At 43.8% G+C, this 26,947-nt stretch overlaps 1 protein-coding gene across 1 annotated transcript in view; it reads left to right on the top strand.

Annotated features, from left to right (window-relative positions):
• The first annotated feature begins 4,029 nt into the window (after positions 1–4,029).
• ANXA9 (annexin A9) overlaps positions 4,030–26,947 on the top strand; it is a 281,466-nt gene continuing 258,548 nt past the window's right edge. Inside the window, exon 1 of the mRNA XM_086947452.1 lies at positions 4,030–4,163. The gene's annotated coding sequence lies outside the window, so the exon portion shown is untranslated. The remainder of the gene's footprint in view (positions 4,164–26,947) is intronic.

Raw genomic sequence — 26,947 nt, 5'->3', positions numbered from 1 at the left:
CCCAAAAGCGAGACCTATTGGCTATGCCAATGCTTGTTATATTTCTGAAGTGTTGCAGGCGCTGGGAAATTGTTTTCCACCCCCTTGAAGTAGAAAATCTAGTCCTCTTAAAGGTGCTGAAACGCCGAAAGCCGCTGTTCTTGCTGCCATAAAATAAGCAAATTGCAGCAAGGAGTTTGCTTTGTAACTTGTTCCTTTTTGTCCAAGCGAGAAAGGAGAGAGAGCGAGATCCCAGTGGTTTGGTACGCGTTTTATTGTCCCCAGAAGTATGAAGGGATGAGTTGGCCCTGCTGTGCATTGACGCTGTATTGCTCAACTTACTGAGCTATCTTACTTATTTTTCTTAGTGCTTGCACAGGCTTTTAAATGTGGATGCACCCTTTCACGTTGGCCAAAGAAGGAAGATTCTGTTGCATGCAAGACTTTTCTCATCCAGTGTTTGGAAGGTCTAAACGTTTTGTAAAACAGCCAGGGCTGGTTGACTAATGATTGCTAGAAACTGGTCTCCTTGAACACATAGAAATGTAAAAAGAGGCCTGCACTGGTTTTGAGAGTAACTGGTGAGGGCTCCTGCCTACAGCAACAGATTCCCCCATAAATTAAATTCTCAGAATCTACTTGAACAGACATGTTGAAGAAAAAAAAATTGAAGTGACGAAAGATGCTGCATACATTTTGATAAGTGGTAGGCCGTGTGAAGTTGGGAGGGTAGGTACCAGTAACCATGGGGAGTATAAAGTCTTCCACAGAACACCGCACAAGTACTTGAATACCCCATAAGTGTCCTTAACAACCTCAGAACTCGTTTGGACCATTTGTTTGACAATTATGCTATGAACGTCCCCCTTTGGTACTGTGTTTTTGTTTTTCTTCAGGGTGAACCCCCATCTGAATGTATTTAGTAGGTGCACCAGCTACTATTGCTTCCAAGCAGGCACAATGCAAGCACTGAAGACAGCAAAGACGTTATAGCTAGGTGAAAATTACAGTCAAGGCATACGGGTTTAAATTAACAAAATCACTATAACTCGCAGCCCCACCATGCAGAGTGTTGTCATCAGTGATGGGATTTCAGATGCTGCAGTGATGTTATTAATGATGTCACCGATTATATTAAAAGTGATGTAATATGTCAAGTAATTAGCAGGGCATGGGGGACAGTGTGAGTTGTTGTTGCTTGCCGGCACCCATAACCGGGGCTGGTAGGAGTCGTCTATTGCTTCGCTGTGGGTACCCCAGTGTTCAACAGGGGCATCCACATCTTGCCTTCACTTTGGGGGCCGCGAGGGGATCCCCAAGGTCCCACTAGGTCATCGAGACTTCTCCCCAGCCAGAACTCATGGTGGTGCTGCCGACAGCCGGCTCACTCACTTTGTCTGCCCTGCCCTGATAAGGGCAGCATTTTTTTGCTGTTCCTGCCAGGTGGGAGCAAAGTTGTGTTCCCTGCCCAGGAGATGGCAGGCAGGGTATCTCTCCCGGATAGGTCACAGCAGAACACTGCTTGGATCCGGCCCTGAGGGTTGGGGCCCAAGGGCTAATCTACAGCTCTGGGAGGGGATCTGACTTCCCCTTCCTCCTTTAAACAACTGGCCCCCGGAGAGGGGTCCCCAGGGCCTCATGGAGGCTTGGAGAGCCACTCCCATACATTTGTTAACCATCCAGGGAATGGGGTACCCCAGGACCTCAGGGCCACATGCCCCTACCCTAAAATTAAAAACGGCCACTGGCGTTGGGGTACCCTGCGCCTGAAGAAGGCTGTGTGTGTGCATGCTCCGCTCTCGCTAAATTGACCTATCGGTCCAAGGGGATGATTTTTTATTTTTATTTGTATAGCGCACTAATCACCGGTGATGGTATCAAGGTGCTTGAGAGAGGTAGAGAAAAAACTGCAGAATAGAGATGGGGAGAAGGAACTGAAGAACATGGCGGAGGAGAGTATGAGCTGCAAAGTGGAGGGATGGGAACATGAACTGAATGTTAGAGATGGAAAGACGGAACTGTAGAATAGAGAGAGAAAGAAAGGAGTGTACATCAGAGTTGAAAGGCAGAAACTGCACAGAACACAGGGAGTGCAGGGCAAAGAGTGAACTCTTGAACCGTAGACTGGACTATTGGGAAGTAGATCCTGCAAAATGTTACAGAAGATCAGTGGATCCTCTGCAAATTTGCAGTAACCTCTTTGGGTCCCTTTGGGACTCGCCCCACCAGGCCCATGGGGCAGGGTGTCCCTACTCTGCCTCCCTACATGGTTTTTATGCCTTTTTTAGGACACAGTACTGAGTCCAAGCCATAAAATAGCTGCTGCCTCATCTTTGTTGATGATGGATCAGGCTGAAGCTTTTCAGGAAGAATCTGAGGTAGATGAAACTTTTTTGGGAAAGTTTCATGAAGATTCGTCAAATGGCGCCAAAGTTATTAGCAAACCAAAAATGCTTTTCTATATGTTCAATGGGATAGATTTGCCATGCTGTATGTTATGGGGCCTGCTAGGAATGCTGCACTGCACGGCATTGCTCATACACAGTCTGCATGTAAGGTATCGCCGTAATCCAAGCATCCGTTTCCTAAAGCTCCTACTACTGTTGGTGACCAATCACTCAAAGCCAAGGGATAATATTCCTAAGCCTCCTAACATAGAAGGAAGGGGAGGTGTGTTTGCTGGCTTGTTTGAGGTATTATGTTGCACTAACCTGCCGCTTCTCGCGACTGCATGGCTCTTTGAGACACTGCGAACATAAACACAAAAGTATTTAAAATAGAGGAATGCAAACAGGCCCAATGAACAAAGCAAGCATTGGGTAAGTGGTGCAAGATTACTGAAATGAGGTCCAAAGTTTGTCCATTTCCTCAATTTTCTTGCACCTAGCTCATACAGACCAAGAGATCTCGATTTTATTTGAAAAGTCGATTATCTCTGTTCTCTTGCGCCGAGATACTCTTTTTGCAGTAGCGGCTCCTCCAGTAAGGCCCCACTGAACAAAAGGAAAAATACAATTATAATAACTATTTTTATTATCATTTTATTTTTCCTATGTACTTCAGTGGCTCTCGGGTGGGGCGTGGCTCACGGAGTAGGCAGAGGAGTGGTTTTTCACTCCTGAAGTGCGCAGGATTGTTTCACAGGCCCTCTCGGGCCGCCCCAAGCAGTCCTGCGCACTTTGCATGTCCCCCACAAGGCTGCAGTACACAGCCTGGTGAAGAACATGCAAACCCTCCGAGTCCACGTCTGAGCGCCGATCCACGGCGGATCAGACCAATCACAACGATGCATTGCAGTATTGTGATTGACTATGGGGAGGCAGGGAGGGCGGGTGCTTCCTGCTGCTCGCCGGGACTGCAGGAAGATGCCGGAAGGACAGAGGGGGAAGGGGAGGCGGGGGCCAGGCCGTTTCAGGTAAGTGGTTTTTTTTTTGTTTCGATTTTTTTTTTTTGTCCTTGCCCCCACCCCTCATCACCATCACCCGGGTCTGGTAGCAGCCGCTACTGCTATTTTGGAGTGAATCCTCTCGATATAAATGACTATACCATAACTGTGACCACCTGTAACCATTTCTTCTGATCCACAACTTAATTGCCATCTGGATTTCACTTATGCCAAGGTGCACCTTACTACAAACAAGCATAATTTACCCGCATTTCCATAATGCCCCCAATGTGGATGACAGTCTTGCCGGAGGAACCATGTTTGAATCAGCCTCACATTTGACGATCTAAATAAAGCAGGGTGTCCAACAAAGGCCCAGGAGGGCCCTATTTGTTACTGGTACGAGAATACCATTGACAGAAACCCCCCTGACATAAATATTGTGACGTGTCATCAATAAAAGTATTGCCCCATTGCAGCTGATACTATAAAGGCTACAGTCTCTGTACTATATGTTTGTAAACAATATTTAGAACTTGATAAGTATATTAGACAGTATTTCTGTAAACAATATTTTGAAATACAAGCATTGTCAGAAAAAAACGTAGCTATTGAAATTCATTTAGCTTCATTGTATGTATATTTTTTATGTGGATATCTTGAAGATCGGTCATGGATCTGGCCATCCTGGACCATCATTGAACACCTTTACTCTAAAACATGCAGTGAAGCTCCAATGGGGATATAGACGAATGCCAGCCTGTCGCTTTTACTGGAAACATGGCTAACTACATTTGGGGTGAGTTCGACAAGCACAAAAGTTCTCCTATCCCATGGTGTTATTTTTTTGTTTTTTTATTCAACTTTTCCCTTTCAGATGTTCACTGTGTGCCGCCTGACCCAATGAAACCACTTAGGGGCCAACTTTCAATTCTCTTTAGACTTGAATATTATCAGGATTTTTAGGGCTTTCAGTAAAATATCATTTTGCCTACTGTGGTACTCCCTAAATCTATCTGGAACCTTTGCTCTTTTGGAGCCTTCTATAGTCATTTGGACTGCTATCCTACCTGACTTTATGTAAGTGCCACTGGTCTGCTGGGAGTCTATGACAAGAGGGTGGTAAACCTATCAGGCCCTTGACCCTCCATCAAGAAATGTGGAGGTCAGGCAAGCAGTCTCCTTTTCACCTGAAAAAGTACTTGACATTTTAAGATATAAAGTCCTCTGATCCTTAGGAATCTCTTCCACAAACATTGAGCAGGAATATTCCCAGAAGGAAGAAAAATGTGACTGCTAAATTCAGCACGTAATTTGTAAAAATAAAAGTGCCAGGGCCCTCGTCTGGAGGCCACTGCAGCTTGTACCATCCATTGCCCCTGCCAGAGCTGCCATTTTCTTACTTTTTTTATTTATAAAGTGACAATACCTACACAACGTATGTGTTTTATCAAGAGGAGGGAAGAGGAATAACTGTCCTATCAGTTCCCCAGGACTAGGCAAATTTAATCAAGAATGGATAGGACACTTGTAACCACTTTGCCAAGAGATAGATGTTGAAAAACCCTCATAAACGTCGTGTTGTTCGAGAAGCGGTATATCTTGTTCTCCGCCCCACACTGACGTTATGGCAACAGTCATAGGGTTTGACAACTAGTATCTTGCCAGCCTCACCCGAGGCAATCTCTGGTGTATCGTGGCAGTATCCAGAGATCTGCAAAGTTGTTTTACCCCACTGAAAGGTAAAGGTAAAATAGTCTCCAGACGACTAACTACTCTTTATTCATGTCGCTGGACAACTAAATAAAAGATTATTGGGTATGCTCTGAGGATAATTAGGGGTCCTTGGCATATCACTTTAAACAGAAAACGTCAACATGTTTCTGCTCCCTTGGCCCGTGGGTCTAGGAGCATTCGTCAGGACATATAAACAAACAAACAGGGTTTAAAAATTAGTATCACTATTTGTGACATCAATGGGTTATCTCAACTTAATAGTCTTACCCACTATGGTTCAAGAGGGTCACCTGAAAGGATGAAAAAATGGAGGGGGTGACTTGTGGCACATTAACAAATTCTTGTTAATAGTAGTGGTCAAACATACATTGTGTTTTCAAAAAACATAACTCAATTTGAGAAATTTAAGGAAAATTTCAAAGAAACATTCAATAATGGAGACATTTATGGCGAGTAAAACAAGAGGCGATACTGCGAGACTAGCGGACAAGCAACATCTTAACTCTCTGATGGTTATGCAGTAAATTAGATGTCATTGTACTGCTATAGAGTTAATAATGTCGATGACATGACCTGTTGCAAATTCGACATTAGTAGTACTGTGACCTAACACAGAGTAGGCAAAGCATGTGTATAGACATGAAAATAATTCATACCTTTAGGTTAGGTGTACGTGATATGAACCTGGAGAGAAACGAAGGTAGAATACACCTGATATACCGCTCAAGTGATATGAAATTACAGGTAGTGCAAGGGTACCTCATGAGAGGTTTTACCTGAAAATAATCTTAATTTCAATCCCTCAGAGGGTACGGACACTCGTTCCAGGCTACAATAACATCAAGAGATAGTTAGAAAAGAGTCGATGTTTATCAGTATTTCGAGGCGGGCAGTGAGACAGACTCACCCGCGTTGGAAGCGTGTTCCGCGTCTTGTGCTGGCTCTGCCCCCTGGACGCCGGGAGCACGCTTCTGATGGAGTTTTCTACGGTCGATGACTGTGAAAGTAGAAAGGGGACTGTTTAATGCAGAGATCGGACAAGGGATTCAAAATGATGAATACGTAGTAAATATTCACAAAATGTCCTAGTACGTAATTATGTATCAATGGGACACTAATTGTGCAATTGTCATTTCACTTTTTCCGATTTTTTTTTTTTTTTTTAAAGTATGAGAACGATCTTCCAAAAGTGTCAGTTGGGTGACGGTGTCCCTTCTTTAGTATGGGTAGACTCTCAAAAGAGGGGTTACTGTTGTCTTGATACAGTTAGGACTCAGCTTATCAGAGCAAGGGGCACAGGATTAACGTGCAAAATGGTGCCATGAGATTTCATCATTCAGTCCGTATTTGTTTGTTTTAAGACGATCTACCCAACGTTGTTCTTTTTCATAAAGTACTTTCTCAACATTAGGGGTCGATTCTGATAGTTTTTCTATGACAGTCCATTTTAGTTCTTCAATACTGTGTTTTTGCTCTATAAAGTGTGAACAGAGCTTTGTTGTGTTTTTTTGAAGACGAATGTTACTTTTATGTTCCCCTATCCTCAGTTTAACCTTTCTGCAGGTCAGACCAATATACTTTTTTTCGCATGGACAAGTAACCATATAAATCACATGAGATGAATTACAGTTGCTGTGTTGTCTTTGTGTCCATTTCAATGTAGGGGATAATTGTAAAGCTTTTGACATGGTCGTAGATTTACAGGCCAGGCATGACCCACAGGGGTAATGTCCTGTCACTGGGGCCATATGGACATTTCTAGTAGGTGTTTCCAAAATAGATTGTCTAGGGCGAGTGTGGACCAGCAGGTCTCTTAGGTTTTTTGTTCGTCTATTGGCGAAGCGTGGTTTTGGCCAGTTGAATTTTCCAGTATTCACAATGTGCCAGTTCTTCTTGATTAGCTTGTTCACTTGGTATGATGCAGGGCCAAACGTTTTCACACAAGTCATGAGGTCAACATTTTCTGTTTTGTCGTAGGTTGTTAAAAGATTCTCTCTAGGTTGGTTCATGGCTCTTTTACGGCATTTAGATATAATAGATGCTTTATATTGCCTTTGTAGTAGTCTCGCACTGAGATCTTTCGATTGTGTCTGATAATCAGTTTTCTGACTACAATTCCTTTTTAGACGTAGAAACTGACTGTATGGCAGATTGTCTCTTAATGGTTGAGGATGGTAACTTTTATAAGACAATAAACTGTTCTTGGCAGTTGGTTTCCTGAAGGTTTTGGTCTCAATTTTGTTTTCTTTTGAGTATATAGTCAGATCTAGTGTGTTGAGCCATTCCACAAATATATTCAGATCTTGATCATTGTGCCAGATCAGGAGAACATCATCAATATCACGTTTCCAGTAAAGACATTTTGTCCTTGAATGCTGCCGGATGGCACTTACTGAAAATTATTTTGAATATGATGGCCAATTGTTCTTACAGAGCCATGGTACATCAATGGGGAGTGCCTTCGCCCCTTCGGTGGCAGGACTCTATGTGAGTAACTTTGAAACTAAAAATGTCCTGACACCAACTAACCCTTACGTTTCCAGTATACTTTACTGGAAACGTTATATTGATGATGTTCTCCTGATCTGGCACAATGATCAAGATCTGAATATATTTGTGGAATGGCTCAACACACGTGACCCTTGGCTTCATTTCACCTACAAAGCTGACAAAGAAAGCATTGACTTCCTAGATCTGACTATATACTCAAAAGAAAACAAAATTGAGACCAAAACCTCAACCAGACAATCTGCCATACAGTCAGTTTCTACGTCTAAAACTTCGAGGGCTGGAAAGATGGGGCTGTCGGAATGCGGGAGACTTGTATTTGAATGATAATTTTATGGCCATGAAGGAAGTGGAAATGCACTTTGGAGTTGATAAGCGACAGTTCCTGCAATATGCAAGCATATCACGCGAAACAAACTTTACAACACAGTCATTATATCGTACTACCTTTGCAACGCAGTCATTACAACGCAACATCCTGTATATTGCATGCCAATACAACGCAGCCATTACATTGCATGTTACTACAGCACATGTGATTACAATGTATGCCACTATAACGCATGCCATTACAACGCAATATATGGTAAGTAATGGGGAATAGTAATTTTTACCCCTCCCCTATCCAATACCTATCCTACTGTTGAACTCACTGGAGTGGGAATAGTCATTTTTACCTCTACACTATCCAACACTTGCCCTACTGTTGCCCTAAAAGTAATATGCATTGTAATGGTATGCATTGTAATGGAATGCGTTGTGAATATAGTTTCTAAAAATGCACGCCATGTAAAATCATGTTTTGTAATGGATGTTGCGATGTAAAAACTGCGTTGTAAAAGCATGCGTTGTAAATCTTTGCGTTGTATCATCATGCATTGACATATCACGTACAGTCCATGAGATTTGGCCCACTTTCCCAGGGGATCCAGAGCAGTCCCGGGTCCTCCGGGACATTTTGGGCCCTGGCTCTTTAAGGGACATTATATCCCGACTAAACATAGCCCTGTAATCTGATAGATGGACATACGTTGCCCTGAAGCTGGCAGCCTGGGATAGAGAATTTGAGTCGCCATTGTCGAACAGAGAATGGTGTAGAGCTCAAGCGTAAGTGCGTGACGTGGCTAGGAATGCCTGCTTTGAGCTGGCGCACTTTTATTTTCTTTATCACGCATATCTGATACCATCTCGTCTGCATAAGGCGTACCCAGTAAGATCAGCAGGATGTACTAGATGCAGGATAAAACTCGCAGATTTTTGTCACATCGTATGGACTTGCACGCAACTTTTCACATACTGGAAGACATGCGAATTGAGTTACACAGGGTGACAAGGGTAGCCGTGGAACTTTCATTCATTCATTATCATCTTTATTTCGACTTTTATGTCATAAAAGATTTCACAGAGTTAAAACATTTAAAAAGATGTCTATTATACATACAAATTAATATAAGCGAGAAAATTGCAATGCCCTTAGGACTTATCAGTGCTTAGGCAACATTCCAGGATTTTACATAGTTAGTTCCGTTACCACTTACAAATTTAGGTCATCAGTCCATACACCTCAACATCTAAAAAAAATAGAAAATAGAAAATAGAGAGCTTGGATCTGGCGGTGTTTACAAGCGTCCTTCTTTTAAACCACATGGTTGACAAAAATTTTACTACAGCGAATACAGTCACAGTGGACAAGTCCGTTTTAAGTATTCTATATGCTTGTAAACAATGAGTGAACCCCAAATTTTTACAAAGAGGTACAATCCAATGCCTTCTTGGTTTTTGATAGGCAGGGCAGAAAAACAGTATATGCAATTCACTTTCCTGATCCAATGTACGACCTGGACAATTTGTTGGGAGTGCTGAGCATCATTTGCTAGTAAAGGCTCTAATAGGCAAAGTGCCATATCTCCACTGTAAGTATAACTTTCTTAAAACAGCCGGGCTAATATCGTCTAAAACAGACTCGAAATTATAAAAATCTTTAGTCATTAAAAAAGTTCCAATTAGGGTGCCGATTTGCGTACTCTGTGTGGAAGCAGATAATTTGCTTTCATAGTACAACTTAGCCAAATACTTGCGAGGAACCTTTAGACAAGCATTCTCGGGGTCTGACCAAAGTAGCGGAAGACCTATTCTCCTAAGCTCCTCTCTTATATACATTAACCAGGGAAATTTTGTTGCGTTTGGGAGCCTTAAACCTTCCAGAAGCTCTTGCCTGTAATTCATGAGCTCAAGGGTGGTCCATATCCTCCGCCAAAATGTTAATGGTTTGAGACCCAATTCCTCCGCTATGGGTCTTGGGCCCACGTCAAGCCTCAGCGGCAAGAGTGGTGTACTGGGTGGCAGAGCCAGCATCTGTCTTAAAAATTTATTTTCTGCGACAGAGATCTCGGGTCTGCACTTGTAGCCCCAAAGTTCACCTCCGTAGACAACTGCCCCCCTTGCCTGTAATTTATAAATTTCTAGAGATGGCCCTATTGGTTTAACTGTAGACTTCTTTAGGAGTTCGGAAATGCCCCCCGCTATCTGAACCAGCTTAAGTTGAGGTTTTATTTGGTGTGGAACCCAGGTCATGGTTTAGTTTAAAATGAGCCCCAGATACTCAAAGGTCTGTACCCTTTCTAACCTGGCGCTGCCTATCCTCGGGTTGGGGCGTGTAGTTACTGGTGGGTTAAAAATCATGAATTTTGTTTTTAGTGTATTGATCTCCAAACCCCTTTCATGACAAAATGTCTCGAAACCATCCAGCACTTTTTGAATTCCCATGGGGGATTTCGAAAGTAATAGGGTATCATCTGCGAACATAATCGCAGGTACCCGACATCCGGCGAGCTTCGGAGCATCGCTGTTTGGTATCTTATCCAAGTGTGAGATTACCCCGTTGACGTAGAGGCAAAACAGGGTAGGTGCCAGGACACATCCCTGTCTCACCCCTCTGCCAACGGTGAATCTAGAAGTCAGGGCACCATTTTTCCCGCACCTGACCTGCGCAAAGTTCTCACTATGCAATCGAATGATCATGCTCAGGAGTGGGAGGGGGATGCCCATTTCTAACAAAACGTTCCAGAGTTTCCCCCGTGGAACCAAATCGAAGGCTGAACGGAGGTCCACAAACACAGTATACAAAGAACCCCCCTCGATCTTAACAGTTTTCCAAAATAGCAGGGTCAAGCGAAAAATCTGATCCATCGTGGATACATTTTTCCTGAACTCTGCCTGGTAGGGGCTTAAGATGGAATACTCCTCCATCCAATCCAGGAGACGGTCTAGGATCTGCCTTGCAAAGAATTTTTGTTGCACATCAATGAGGCTGATGGGCCTGTAGTCGGCTGGGAGGAGAGGTGAGCCCTTCTTGAAGATAGGAACTATCTCAGCTCCCAGCCAAGTACCAGGCACCTCCATGCCTCTCTGGATTGTGTTAAATAAGATCGTTAAATAAGGGGCCCAGACCATGGGTTCGTGTTTAAAGAGGTCACCTGGGAGTTTGTCCAGCCCTGGCGCTTTACCGGCTGGAAGTTGAGCAATTGCAACTCGGACCTCTCCCACTGTGAACTCAGCCTCACTAATTTGGGAAATAGGATGAAGCCCCCCCGGGTCTTTGTCATGGCTAGTAACCTCCCCTTCATAGAGGGTGCAAAAGTGGTGTTCCCATACTTCCGCAGCAATGTTGGGTACATCTGCCGCTAACGGCTCAGCCGACCCAGTATTAACAATGGACCAAAATCTCCGGGCGTCTCTTCTTTTAAGAGCAGATGTTAGATTAGCCCAGATGTCATTATCCCACTCAATCCTAGCATGATGTATTAGCTGCTTGTATACCCTTCTCCTATCTCTTATTTGAGCCCTATCGTTTTGCTTCACGGCCCGGAGGAGTTCAGTTTTCGCCCTTCGGCAAGCAGTATTATATCAAGTGGGTCGACTGCCCCTCTGTTTCCCAGTTCGCACCGGGGGATTAAGGATATTAGCTAGGGTAGCAGTTAGGTCCTGGTTGAGATCACCCAGTTTTTGATATATTTCAGGTGAGGGATCCTGCGCAGCTAGTATGCCTATGGCCTCCAATACCGGGGCTACCCGTGTATATAGCTCCGCCACCAACTCAGGGTGCGTCACAAATTTATCCCACCTAACCCGGCGCCGGTTGTTTGACAGTAGCACCCTATCATCTGGGCCATTGTTTGTATTACAGTCCTCTTTGGGGACACCCGGTGACAAAAAGTCCAAAGTCAGCGCATTATGGTCACTGTCGCCCCTAGTTTCTACCCTAAAATCAATAACCCTGTCCCAGGCACGGCTTTCAACAAATATATAATCTAGGCGTGATTCCTTTCCGGGCTTATTATATGTACATTTTGAGGGGATGTCAGATTTGACACGTCTGTTGCAGGCCCTAATGGAGTGATTAAGCAATAAGGCCGTGATTTGAACGGCCAGTGGCGCCCAAGACCTTGGAGGTGGGCCCACTACTGGAGGTATTTTCCAAAGCTCGTCCTCCCCTAGGTTAACACCATCCATTAGACCTAGAAGGGGCTCAAAATGACAATTAAAATCACCTCCTACCACTACTGTGATGCCTTGAGGAATCATATTTATGAATAAAGAAAGCTCCTCTATGGTTCCAGACTCACTAGTGATGCTCACGGGTCTTGAGTAGACATTAACCAGGGCTAGTTTAGAGTCGTTGGACCACTCAAGAACCACACATTGAACATCTTCTGATTCAGTGTTTATAACCCTTGCTCTATAGCCTAGGTGGGAACCCACCCAAGTGGTTAAGCCCCCCGACGTCTACCCTTCCCCCCCACCTTGCCGGTACTGAGAAGGAGGCAAACCCGGTCCGCAGTTGTTCCTCCCTAGCCCAGGTTTCCTGGAAAAAACACACATCGCTCCTATCAACAAATGAACCCCACTCAGGGCAGGCTAGTTTGTTACCTAGGTCAGCCAGATTCCAGGACAGTATTCTCAGGGAACTGGCATTTCCCTCCCTCTCCTCCCCCTCAACAGGATAACAAATCTTATAGCGCGGGGATGCCCTTGGGTCACCAGGCGCTTTAGAAATCGTTATTAAATTAAAATTAAATTTGGTCCATGGGGTAGGGGGCCAGGTCCTACTTGACTGGTAGGATTTTCCGGGCAAAGGAGATTGGCTGATTCCCTGATCTGATGATTACAGCTATTAGGGGCCAGTGATGTGTTTGCAGGTGGCCTTAGGTGGATTTTGCGCCACTTTATCGGCTCCCTGCGTCTTTACTCCTTCTGGGCGCGTAGCAATCCTTCCAGTAGACAGAGTATTCTGGATAGGACCATTAGTCTCCCCATCTCGGTCTATATCCCATTAAATGCTCTGAAGTCAATCTACCTGATCCAGGCTACTATACCAATTATAGTCATAGTATTTATTTGGGTTGTAGTTGTTATATGGGATGAACCTTGGCCCTCTGGATCCTACCCTTGTCCAGCCTTCTTCTAAACCCATTTCTGAGCGTATAGGATGAGGTGGGTAGAAAAAGGACAATGGAAGAGTCTTGATTGTAGTGCCCTCTTCACTGCTCTGCCAATTACAAATGTGCGAAACTGTGCCAGGGTCCCTGAAGTTGACCAAAATACAATCACCAATGATATTTTTTGTGGTAGAACCTACCCAGGGAACCCTTCTAACCATCAAAATTTCGCTAGAAATATGTGGAGGAAGGGGTCTGTACTTGTTCAACCAATTTGCAACTTTGTTTTTAAGTGAGGCGAATGATTCTGCTACTGGGTTACTGAGCGCAAGTACTCCCGTTAGAACCACTACTAAAGGGGCTACTTGTGGTGGAAGGTTTACTTCCCTTTTCCTTCTCAAACTATTTGCCTCCTGGGTTGTTCGTTCATCATTTTATAGCCGGCCTTTCATCCTGGCTCAAAGGCCTGGCCGGAGGCTTAGAATGGTCATTCTTATTTAGGGTACTCAGTGCTACAGGAGGGGGAATTACCTGGGCAGGGCAAGTGGCTAAAGAAGATACACTAGCTGGGAGTCCACCCCCCACCAAAACATCTGACTTCCCCTGGATGGTTTCCACTGGTTGCAGAACATCTACCATAGCCCCAGCGGTTTTTTCTATATTTACCAGCCTGAGATCAATTTGGTCAAGTCTGGCAACCAAAGGGTCAAGCAATGATTTCAAGATACTGCCTATACTAGAAATCAGGTGATCCCCCCTGGGCATGGGATGTATCTTCGGGAATAAATGTATCAGGCTGTACACCCGGAGGACTCGGAGCCCTAACACTTATAGTATCTCTAACTACTAGAGGGACCGTCTTGCCTTTTACCTGGCCTTTGGGATCTTTATGAGTAGGGCCTTTCGCTAACTTTGCCTTTTTGCCACCCTCTATCTGAACCCCACGTTTCCTTTTGGGAACAGCCCCCTCCCGGTTCCCCCGAAACCTAAAAATGTTGGACTCAAGCCTGCTATCTGGTTGCGTAGCTATCCTTGTTCCAGGCACTGGGTCGAATTCTGGGATAGCAGTTAAGCTTTCTCTACACATTCCTACGCTATTCCTAGACTCAGGTGAGGCTGTCACTCTCACATGATCATTATTGTGTGGGGGGAGCACAGGGGAAGCCATGCACCTTTCGGGGGTTCTAGCATTTGCTATGCAGCCCAGCGAAGATCTCTTAACATTTTCAGTTCCCTGCGAGAGCCGTCGCTCTAACACAATTATTCCATTTGATAACAATGAGTTAGCTCTAACCAGGAAGTTGTCCAAAGTACCTGCCACCATTGTGCTCGAGGCTAGTGCTTTGCTTCTTGTCTCTCGACCCGCCATAGTCCAAACAGTACTGGTTATATGTGTGAAGGGAATAGAATTTCTGTGGTCAGCAGCTCGATTACGCTGAATCCAAAAGGGGGGGCCCGGTCCGGTCTTGCACGGTCTGTAACGGGCTAGAACGGGCCCACTCTTGGCCCGGGCTTCGCTCGGTGCGCGTCCCGCGCTCGCGGATATGGGCGTGCCTAAATAGGAGGAGGTGTGGGCGGGAAGAGGGCCAGCTGCGCCTGGTTGTCTGCACGCAGTGGGTTCTGGACCTCGCAGTCCCGCCCAACGCTGTCAGCTCCTCTGCTACTCTGTAGTGCCCCAATCAGCTATCCAGGTACAACAGTGATCCTCAATCGATCCCACAGGGTAAAGGCACGGGTCAGTAAAAGGTTCCAAAGACCACAGCTGCAAGCGTAAGTGCGTGACGTGGCTAGGAATGCCTGCTTTGAGCTGGCGCACTTTTATTTTCTTTATCACGCATATCTGATACCATCTCGTCTGCATAAGGCGTACCCAGCAAGATCAGCTGGATGTACTAGATGCAGGATAAAACCTGCAGATTTTTGTCACATCGTATGTACTTGACGCAACTTTTCACATACTGGATGACATGCGCATTGAGTTACACAGGGTGACAAGGGTAGCCATGGAACTTTCAATACGTCACTGTTTTCTGGGACTACCTTTCCCGAAGAAGGGGAAAAAAATGCAATATGTGTTTGCCCAACTGGGCCTCCTGCTGGCACGACTCTGTATATCAATACACTGGACCAGCCCCATCCCCCGGCTCTCACCAAGTGGAGGTCAGATCTTTGGAAAGAAAAAAGTGTCTTCCGCATAAATCGCTCAACTTTAGTAGAAGTGGAATCCTTTGCATCTCTGGGGGGGTGGAAACTAATAGAAACCTCAACTGAGCTTCACACATTCAAACTTGAAAAGCATCAGCAAATGTCATTGTACGACTGTTTGGAAACATAGACATTGATATTGAATCTTCAACTTCATTGATAAGGTTTTCTTAACAAAGGTAGGAAGCCAAATTACCTATGGCGCTGAACTTTGGGGTCTGGATAAGTGTATTAACCTTGAAGGCTGTTTCAAGAGGAAATTTGGAAATCAGTCTTTAACCGCTCAAAAGAATTTCCCACTGCAATCCTGGAATTGGATGTGGGTTACACTTTCATCGAAAATAAATGTCAGATGGCTCCCAAAAAATACAGTTTAAAAAGATTAAAATCATGCCAAAACATCCTGGCGTATTGAGCTTGGGAGGAACATGTCAAGCTGAATAGCAAGTCCCCTTTTAGAACACTCTGGCTTATAGAAAGTAAGAGACTTAACTTGGCAGTATCCCAAGTCCTGAATAATCTTTAAAGGATCTCAAAGAGACAAATAAACTCTATGGCTACCAAACAATGCATGTACTTGCAAAAGAACAGAGAATGTGTGCGCCGGACAATCTATCCTGCCTCTCTTACAGGGGAATGCTCAACCCTTCGCCGAGTGCACAGCAGTATTTAATTCTGTTATCAAACAAGTGGGAAAGGAGGCTTATTGGATTGACAAGAGAAGGTTGTTTATTAGTAAATAAAATCCTGACCCTAAGAAATATAGCATTTTCCGCTAAACGACTGTGTGGTGCCACAAAAGATCTGAGAATGTTTTTATTAGAACATTGAAGTGTTTATCGCTTCACTGAAGACAATGGAGTGCTCTGGGCTTCTAAAGTCCGGTAGAAGCCCGGAACCCCAACATTCCAATGTTTGTTCACAGCTGTTACTGTGAAAACAAGCCTCACGGAGCCCAAGGGGATTTCAATCCCCTCAGGCTCTGTGAGCCCTTTATTTGTTAGAATATTTTGCCCTCTAGTGGCAGAATGTTCTAATAGACTATTGGCCCTCTGTAGCAGTGCTATACTGGCATTAAAGTCCCGCTCCCTTGTTAAAGGGCCTCGCCTTCGGCTCGGGCCTTTAACCCTGGAGCAGACCTTTAATGGCTGGTTTAGCCTGCTATGGCAGGCTATACTAGATTGTCCAAAGTACTGTTGCATAGGATCGAGCACTATCAGTAAGTTGCTCCAAAGAGAACAGACATGCAACAAAATGGACTGGAATATTTTTAAGGAACAGCTAGGAACAGAGGGTAAAATTGGGGAATTAAAAAGGTTAAGGGGCTAAACATATAGTATTTAAATATGTATATATTTTCTATTGTGTGAAAGGCAGCTTGGCTAAGCGTGTGGGCCGAAAACACTGTTAACAAATTCCAAATCCAGTCCTAATTTTAAGTGGAGTGCTTAGCACAGTGAGCCTGGAGGTGAGTCGATCACAGGCTTGTTCAGACTTGGGGCCTTGGGGTCTTGAAGGACAGGATACTTCGTCATGAACGTGCCAACTATCCCATACGCCGTATTACAAGTACCATAGGATATAATACGCTTGTAATACCGCAGACGGGATATCTGTCATGTTTGTGATGGAGTAACCCATCCGCCAAGATCTAATCAGTCCTTACTTTTAGTTAGGCAGGGCCTCTGTAATTGTGTGGCAATGGAGGGGCAAATTATGCGGCAAGAAAAGCCACATTTTGGGGCAGCTCTATTTTGTTTTTTCCATTGTAACATGCATTAATACTGTCTAGGCAAATGTTTCACCTCATTAGTACCTATAAAGCACCTGAATACTGTAATGAGCAACCGAAAGGTGACTGGTTAACATTGACGCAGGGAAGCACCCATGTTCGCAGCTTAGTCAGAGTCTACCCTGAGGCCAGAAGGGCTGATGAATTAGTTATTTATCAACCTCTTCTGTCTGCAGACAAAAAACGTATAAAAATCACTTTTAGGAAATATATATGGAAGATGGTGTAAGGCCAAGGGCTGACGTGCACAGAGAGGGAAATAGAGAAATAATTAAAATAATGGAGAAAGAGAGGGATGAATGGACTAAATTAGCATGAGAGAGAAAGGTAAGAAGGAAAAAGTAAGGATGGTAGACATAAGATGGGTAGCTAGAAAAGGCAGAGAAAAGGAGTAAGAAGGAAGGAAGGTTGACTGGAAGGAAGGAAACATGAAAGGAAAGAAGGAAAAAGGGTGAAAGGTAGGGTGGAGGAGGAAGAACGAACAGATGGAAGGGTGAAAGGTTGGCTACAGGAATGAAAAGTATGACACGTGAAAGGGTGAATGAACGGATGGAGAAAGGTGAACGGATGGATGGGTGGATGAATGGAATGGATACATGAGTATATTGATAGGTGGGTGAAAGGATGGATATATAGATGGGGTGATGGATAGATGTTGGAGATGCCTGGATAGAAAGGGGAAAAGATGGACAGATGGATGGGTGATTAGATGAAGGGTGAATGGATAGATGGATCATGGAAGTAAGATTAAACGGTGAAAGGCATTTTCATAAGAAGGGCTGTGTTTGGTCGGTTTGCGTGTTCAGTGTGATTGGAGCCATGTTTCAGGTGGGAGGGATTTTCTGACTGCTCTCTTGCTGATTAGCCTTTACAAAGGTTGTGCCATTGGCGCACATGGTACTTTTTTTAACGTTTGATATGTTTAATATAGAAACAATTTGTGTTGAAATCTGAAAAATATGTAACAGGTGGTGGATTGTGTGACAAATCCATAATTATGTGGAAAACACCATTTGCTAACGAACACTTAATTCCAGTGGCCCTACCCAGAGGTCAATATAATCACACCCATTGCATACAAGGGTGGATGCCTCCCTTCTTTGTGTCACACCTGTGAAGAAAGAGAAGCTTCTAACTAGAAGAAAATAAAAGCCACCTGCGTTTCACTGGCAATTATCGTTTTGATAGTTCTATTTAAGTGTGAATGAAAGATGTCAAGTTTTTAACCTCTTCCATGCTCGTGACGGAACCGTTCCGTCACGAGCCACGGGTGGGCTCTGCTGGTGAAGGAACGGTTCCGTCACGGCCCTGCCGCCGCGTCTGCGCGGCGCGAATTCCGCGCCCGCGCTGACGTTCTAAAGAACGGGTGGGGCCGTGACGGAACCGTTCCATCACAAGCACAGCTCACCCGCGAGCCGTGACGGAGCGGTTCCGTCACAAGCACGGAACCTCTGCGCGGCCGCCCCACCCCCTTAGCGCTGCGGCGGAATAGCCGCCGCAGCGAAGGGGTTAAGAGCAAAGTCTATGATTGCAAATGGAACATGGACTTCTCTTAGATGCAGTGATCAAATGTAAGATCTTAAGGGTAATTTACAAGGCTTATTCAAAGAAAGGCCAGAGCATCTTCAGAAACGAACAACTCACTGTGTTTCAAACTCCGCTTTGGGATCATTGAAGTCTCACACGATGACCAAGTTGAGATTCAGAAACATGGAGGTGGCGGCTCGGAGTCCAACGACTTAAAGACCGGAATGTCTTAAATCGATCGCTGGAAGCCAAACCTATCCTCCTTAGGTCCAGGAACCAGACCAAATAGGAACTCTTTACTACACGTGCCTGATGGGGATCTCGGGGTGGTGAAGGGAGCTGCCTTGGTTCTCCAGTGTGCAGGACCAGGACTGGTCCTCAGAAGATAAATCAAAGCGATGTTAGTGAGTTCGTCAACGTTCCTGTGACTGATGAATGGTTCTGGTGAAAAACCACCACATCTCGATTCAGATCATTGAAAGAACAGTTCCCCTGATTGGATGCTACTGAAGAAGGCACAATTCTGCCCTCCCTAGTTTTACCCTTAACATCACAAAATGTGTCTTTGTAAAGCAACGTTCACCCAAGGGTATCTTGGTGCTGAATAACATGTTTATTGTTACCTGCCTCAATGGCACTCATTGTATCGACCTCAGAAGGATGAAAGGCTGAGAGGACTCGCTGGGATTTGTACCACCCACCATGAGGTCGTACACAGGCCCCTACAGTGGACGCCTTTGACCACTGAGCCACCAGACCATTCACTAACCTGTCTACTGTTCCTTCCCAGATGCAGACTTATAAGGTGAGTTATCTGAACCCATCCCTTCCACTGCCCTGACATCTTTGAGAAGTAGCTTTAAGAATGCCTGAAAAAAAACTCCTCTACTAGAGTGCTTTGAAGTGGCTGAAAGGTGAAACATTAGTGCTATACTATAGAAAACTACTATAAAAATGTGTGGATTGTGGGAGCCTCAGATAAGTTGTATTTATATCAACCTTCAGACCACCCTCCATTGTGTTAGGTCTTGACTGCTTGACCGCTGAAATCCGAGAAACTACAGTCCTCGTGTAACCATTGCAAGCCAAACACCCACAAACTTGTGCAAAAGGGGATAGATAGTTTACTGTGTAACCCCTTAAAACTGCCTGGGGTCCCATACAATCGATGAGATTGGAACACAATCCTGAAACATTCTAATAACAAGTTTTTACTGTTCTGGTCTCATATAGGCCTCAATGGACATCTCGCCATTCGATCACGGTGATATAGTTCATGACCTCTCGCAACATCGCAGAGGGCCGCCATCAAAATTTAGGGATTCCACGTGCCTGATCAGGATCCCTCTGCTGTGAACGGAACTGCAACTGCAAAAACTACAAGGTGATGGATGGATGGAATGCTTGAATTAATCTCAGCCACTGGCAACGCTTGGGGCCACATTCCAATCCATCATTTTTTGTCCACCATGCCACCTAAGTTTGGACCCAGCCATATGCAAATCAGTCTTGACCCTGCTCCAATGAGAACAGTCCAGCCCGAACTGCAAGGGCTGGCTCCCCTGAACCGGAACACAGGCAACCCAGGACTAGTTGGCATGGCAGTTCGGGTTGGGCTGTTTCTATTGGAGCAGGGTCAAGACTGATTTGCATATAACTGGATCCAAACTGAGGTGGCGTGGTGTGCAGTATATCAATGGATTGGGATGCAGCCGGAGTGATTACCAGTGGCTGAGATTAATTCACGCATTCCATCATCACTGTTTTGTATACTTTTTCTGAATGGAGCTGCAGCAGTAGTGAAGATTGTCACGCAGGTGTCATGTTTAACCCCTTGCCCGCGGTCGGAATTCCTCTCCTGTGCGGCACATTCCGATAGCGGGCGTGGTCATGACGGCTGGGAACCGTCATCAGCACACGAGCACTGTGTGCCATGACGGCTCCCGGCCGTCATCAGCATGGAAGGGGTTAAAGCGCACACTCTGCAGTCTTGTTTTGCGAGAAGGAGTCCCATTTTTTAAGAACAGAAAGTAAATGGCTCTGTTGCAAGGAGAGATTTCTCCCTACACGATATGGCCGTTTAACATTGTCCCTGCTTGTTTGTGGCTATGTTGCTAGGCACACATGGACAGACAGGGGTCTTGTGGTGGACAGACCGCAGGGTTAAGGGTTTCGCTGACTGAACCATTAGAGCCTTTGATGACTAAGAGGTGGTTTCGACGATGTAAATGGAGCTGTGAAACCACATGTTTGGCAGGACTGGTTTCGGCATTCATCCTTATCTGCCAAACTCTAAATAAAAACCTTAATCACTTGTTCTCCTTAGTGCACAAAATGCACAATGAAACAAACTGTGACAAAGCTCAAATGGCAATGATTCATCCGCGAAGTTAGAAAAGTGAATTTGAGACGTAGAACTGAAAATTGGAGAAACTTACCCTGATGATTATGCAGACAACATGATTTTGGTAAATACTTAATTTAGGATAAAGGGCAGGTTGTAAAGTGTCTTTTACCTGCTCAGAGGATATGACTAGAGTGCCACAGAGGGACTTTGGACAAATATATATAATAGCTATGGTTTCAAAATATATAGGTATTTTTTAGGTCTGCTTAACATATGTATAAATTACTTATAGTTAACTGTATATATATTATTCTATGCTGAACATGTTTATTGGTCACTGCCTAGTATTTATATGTCTTTTGATAGATTTTTTTGTTCTCATCTCACCAAATAAGTGTCTGCAATTCTTAAAAAGACGCCACCCTTCCGGCCTTTGCGACCCGCGGCTGCTGCATTCACTTGGGTCCTGTCCAGACCTGCCCCTTTGTTGGCAGCTTGGTGTAATCATAGGACCAGGAAGAACTATACAAGTCCCAGACCTCTACCCCACGATAGTAAGGCCTGCCAAATGTTCACACAATTCTCATTTTCTCCACCCTGGTCCAAATGGGCCATAGCAAAAGCAGCTTTAATCCAATCTTCAAGCTCTGGTGGGCAACGGATCTTTCCAGTTCTTGCAAATTTCCCTCCGTGCAATTAAAACATGATATAACACCAGACCCCAATGTAAATGCTTCAGCTTCTTACTTAACATGCCATCATCCCCTAACAACACCAGAGTGACATTTACCTTGATTTTAACTTCAAAAATACCACAAAAAACTTCCTCGACTCCCCTCCAGAGATAACTACGTTCGGGGCACTCATAAGAAATATGAATATCATTGGCTTTAAGAAGATCACATCTTGGACATTTGGGGGAGGAGAGTGGGCAAACTTAGCAATATTTGCAGGTGTATAATAAAGTCTATTGATAACAAAACAGTGATTATTTTTAAGGCTTAACATATTTGTAAAGAAGCTTCAAAGAGGGTTCATACAGTTCTTTAATATTAGAATCTAGGGGGATCTGATTTCAGACTTGATGTTGCGGAGGGTATTCCACCTCCTCAGCCTCCAGGAGTTTCTTATACCATTTTGAGATTTCCTTTCTCTTAAAGTGTACCTCTTGCAGAGTTTGCTCCATCTCCTAATCTCCATGTATGTCCCCCTTTCCTGCTGCAAACTAAGAGACTAATTGCAGGTATTTAAATCTTGAGAGACTGCTTCCAATCCTAGCTCTTAAAACCTCCCATGGGTGGACTTCTTCTGAGGATAAAAGTTCTGACCATATAATGATGCCTGCCCTTCTAATTGATATCGCAAGGCTATCCTTCAGACATAACGGGGTCCCCGGGGATTCCCAGATTGGAGCGAATTCAGAGAAATACCCGATCCTCATCTACATCTGACCTTATACCAAAGACTAGGGAAGCCCTAAGTACTTTCAGACGCACCTTTTTGAAGTACCTAGGTGCCCCGAATTTGTACAAAAAATCGTCTCCCCCATCTACCTCCCTTGTCTTTCAACCAATAGTCTGCCCCAAGATGTCTCCTCTGGCTTCGCAAGTAACATCCGAATATTTTTAAATTGAAAGGCGACACAGTACCGTCCTATGTCTGGAAGGGCCAGCCCCCCTTTATTGAGCCTATGTCTCAACTTTTTCCATGTCAGTCTAGCACCCTTATATGCCCAAATAAAACTCACAATCTTACTTTGAATTTTACCAATATCCCATCTTGGAAAGTTAAGGGAGATGGCATTAAACAGGTATGTTAGTTTGGGGAGGATGACCCTTTTTACTAAGTTGACACTGCCCAAAATTGTTTGGGGCAATTTCTTCCACTTAGCAAATAGTCAGTCCACTTCTTTTATAGTCTTGTTCAAATTATTCTGAGGAATTTTATCTAAATCTTTAACCATAGTGATGCCCAAATATTTAAACTCATGGATCATTCTATCCCCCTCTCCTTCCAGTTATGAATATTCTAACAACCTTGCTGCTATATTGGTGGGATCTAAAAGGGGTAATCAGATCCACTCGTCCTCATTTCGTGCTTTCACCATTGATTTTTTCAAATTAACTCTACTCCCAATACTCCTCCTTATATTCTCTGGGATTCCTTTAAGGCCGCTGCTAGAGGATTATTGGTTTTGTTTCTAGGAAGAAGAAGCAATTTCTTCAACAACTTAAATCTTCTCTTGCCTTTATTAAAAAACTAGAACATCAATTCTATACGTCGTCTGATACTTGTATGTCTCCTGAACTTTTGCGTGCAAAGATATCTTTTAATAAACTTACTACAGACAACGCTTCTTCTATTCTTCTCCGAAGTAGTGCACGATTTTATGGGGGTCGTAACAAATCTGGGAAACTCTTAGCTAACTACCTTAAATCTCGTAAGGAGCGCACTTCCATTGAATCTATTTTTTCAGCCGACAATGTCCTTCTCCACACAGATAAGGATATTCTTGAACAGTTTTAACTTTTTGACCAACAATTATACACCCCTGAATCTCCTCCTACCCCTACTATGCTTCAGTCTTACTTTGATAAGCTTCCTAAACCATCTACACCTCATCTTAACTTCTCATCCCTTGATATTGATCTTTCCCTACAGGAACTCTCTACGGCTCTGTCTTCTCTTACTAAGGGTAAAACTCCGGGTCCGGATGGTTTCCCGGTTGAGTTTTATCTTCATATTTCTGATCTCGTACTCCCTAAACTTTTGCAGCTTTTTCAATCCTTTTGCTTCTCGGGCGAGGCTGCTGGTACTTTTCAAGATGCCACTATATGTCTCATTCCAAAGGAAGGTCGTGATCCCAAATTTTGTAAGAATTATCACCCTATTTCACTGGTAAACCTGGATTATAAACTTTTTGCTAAATTACTTGCCTTACGTTTGGACTCCTTCATGCCACATCTTATCGGAAAGGAGCAGTGCGGTTTCATAAAGGGGAGGCTCACCTCTGACAATTCTAGTCTTTTCCTGAATGTTTTAAATAAAGCCCCTTCTCTCTCCATTCCCCTGGCTGCTATATCTGTGGACGGTGAAAAAGCTTTTGACAGACTTGATTGGCCCTTTCTCTTTGATTTGCTCAAGAGGCATGGCTTTGGTTTTAGGTTTATTTCTCTTATTTCCTTGTTATATTCAGCACCCAAGGCTTCTGTTCTTGTGAATGGCCAACTTTCCTCTTCCTTTACCCTTCAACGAGGTGTTCGTCAAGGTTGCCCACTTTCTCCTCTTCTTTTTGTTTTAGCTCTTGAACCCTTCTTGTCCTTTATCCGTCAAAATATTCCATCTGGGGTTTTCCCTATGGTGAGCATCAGTTAAAACTCTCTGCCTCTGCTGATGACATACTTTTATTTATTTCTGATCCCGAATCAACTATTCCCCCCTTGTTATCTGAATTTGAGACATTTTCTTGTGTTTCCGGGTATAAGATCAATTCAGATAAAACAGAAATTCTTCCCCTTACTAAATTCTGTCTTCCCCACCTTTTCTCTTCTACTGGCTTTGCCTGGAATAACACTAAAATTAAATACCTTGGTGTTTGGTTCTCTAATTCTATCTCTGTCTCCATTAAATTGAATATGTCTGCTGTCCTTTCTCGGATTGATCAGCTATTCTCTTCCTGGAACCCTCTTTTCCTTTCCTGGTGGGGTCGGCTGGACTCCATTAAAATGATGGTCGCCCCTATACTTATTTATGTACTATCCATGCTGCCGGTACATATTCCTGCCCTGTATTTCAAACGCATTGATTCTTCTATTTCAAAATTTCTTTGGAAAATGAAGAACCCTAGAATTTCTCTTCTTTCCTTGTGGAGGCATAAATAGAATGGGGGTGTTAATTTTCCTGATTTTCGCTTATACCATAAATCCTTCTTTTTCCGTCAAGCCTCACGCTGGCTTTCTTCGGATTCTTCCCCATTCTCTCCCCTTTGGCTTGATATTGAACAATCCTTTTTATCTCCTTTTTCCTTTGAAGAACGTATCCGTTTCTCCTCTAAATCCCCCTTTGACTTGTTCCCTCTGTTTAAATTCACCTCCTCTCTTCTTAAGCCTTTATTCTCGCCGCAACTCCTTACGCGTGAGTCCTTCCTCCTTTTGCCCATTTGGTACAACTCACTGATTCTTTTGCATAATAGGCCTATTTCCTGGTCTTTATGGAGACTTAAGGGTGTCATTTGGGGTCGCCAACTTTTTGATGGTACTTCGCAATGCTCTTTTCCAACTCCAATTTCATTGTCCCCGTTCTTTTCTACATAAATATACTCTTCTTATGGAGATTATCCTTGACCGTTATTATTCTATTCCTTCTTCATCCCCCTCTGATGCTTCTTCCATTCTTCTTGCTCTCCTCTCCACCTCCCCTAAAGCATCTCTTATATACAAATACTGTTCTTCCCCCAATCCAGACAGAGTCAAATCCAAATTGGAGCCATCCTGGGAAAGAGATCTCGGATGTACTTGGCCTATTTCCACTTGGGATAAACTTTGGTCCAAAGTTCTGAAAGTCTCGAGGTCTGCTTCTCTCACTCAATCTCTATTTTTTCTTTATCATAGACTTTATTTCTCTCCTCTTTCTCTTTCTCGCTTTTCTTCTTCTTCCACCTCTAATTGCTGGACTTGCAATACACCTGACGCTAATCTCATGCACATGTTCTTTTTCTGTCCTACAGTTTCTGTTTTCTGGACTCACGTTTGGTTTTGCATCTCCAAAGTATTTTCATTGTCTATTCCGTTCACACTCCCTATCCTCTTTCTTGGTAGTGTTTCTGATTCTCCAACTCTTCCTTCACATTCAAACGACTTATTTGACCTCATGATTGCACTCGCATTTCAACATATAGCTTCAAATTGGAAATCCCTCACCAATATCTCCATGCGTCCGTGGTGGAACTCTTTATGTCATTTTCATAGACTTGATGTCTCTTTTGCATCTTCCTGTAAACCTCCCCGTAATGTAGAATTATACTGTTTGCCCCTAACTACATATTTAGATCATTTAGTTCAGAATCCGCCAACTCCCGTCAATTCTGAAAACTTTAAACTGCCTTGAGATTTTTTACTCTCTCCTCCTTATATTATTCAATACGATTTTATAGTTGTGTTAACTGCAATGTTTTACATATTCAATATGCATTTTACTGCTTCTTACAATATTCTTTGTTTTTTAGCCGCTACTTTTTATAATATTGCCTTGTTGTAACATGTTTTCTCTCCCATCCCCCTCCGCTCTTCCCTCTTTTCTTTCCCCCTGTTCCCCTAAAGATCAAAAATGCTTTTATGTGCTAGGTTGACATTGGCAAGGCCATAATTCACTTTATAACTTGTTTTGCTTTTCCTTTCTTATTTATTCATCTTTGCTAATGTCATTTGTTATTATCATTATTTTTAAATAAAGCTTCTCAAACAAAAAAATTATCTCATATTTCACTGTAGTAATCCACCACTAATCTTTTTCGGTTCCCAAGTAGCATGCTACTCACCATAAATTGTTTCGACTTCTCATCAGGAGTAAAACGCACTATATAAATACAATTTCATTATGGCGTAGTTGAATATGGCCATAATTAAAGGACAGAAGGTTAATAGCAGACCACTTTAGGAACATGCTTTATGCTAACAGGGTGATGGCACATTAACAAATAGCTTTAAATGGCCCTTTGGTCTTATAAAATGTTTTCCCTGATCACACAATACTATATATATCTATACTAATATAATAAAGAGAGAGCCCAAACCTTTGAGGCGGGTAATCTCAGGAACCACAGCACCAATCACAACACCCAATACAGCGTTGGAAAGGGCAGTTGCAGCAGAAGGACATAGGCTATGCAGACGCCCACCATATACATTTAAAAGGTAAAAGAACTGTGCCAGCAAAGTAGTCCCTTGTGGGTGTGTCTGCGTTGTGCTGTGGGCATGTGCTGTGGGCGTGACAAACGCTGGGGGTGTGTGGTACATTCCGCCCTTCATGCC

Source organism: Lissotriton vulgaris, chromosome 12 (assembly GCF_964263255.1).
Source record: "Lissotriton vulgaris chromosome 12, aLisVul1.2, whole genome shotgun sequence".
NCBI classification, from domain to species: domain Eukaryota; kingdom Metazoa; phylum Chordata; class Amphibia; order Caudata; family Salamandridae; genus Lissotriton; species Lissotriton vulgaris.
The sequence above is the reverse complement of the archived record's forward strand: the minus strand, read 5'-3'. Positions and strand labels throughout refer to the sequence as shown.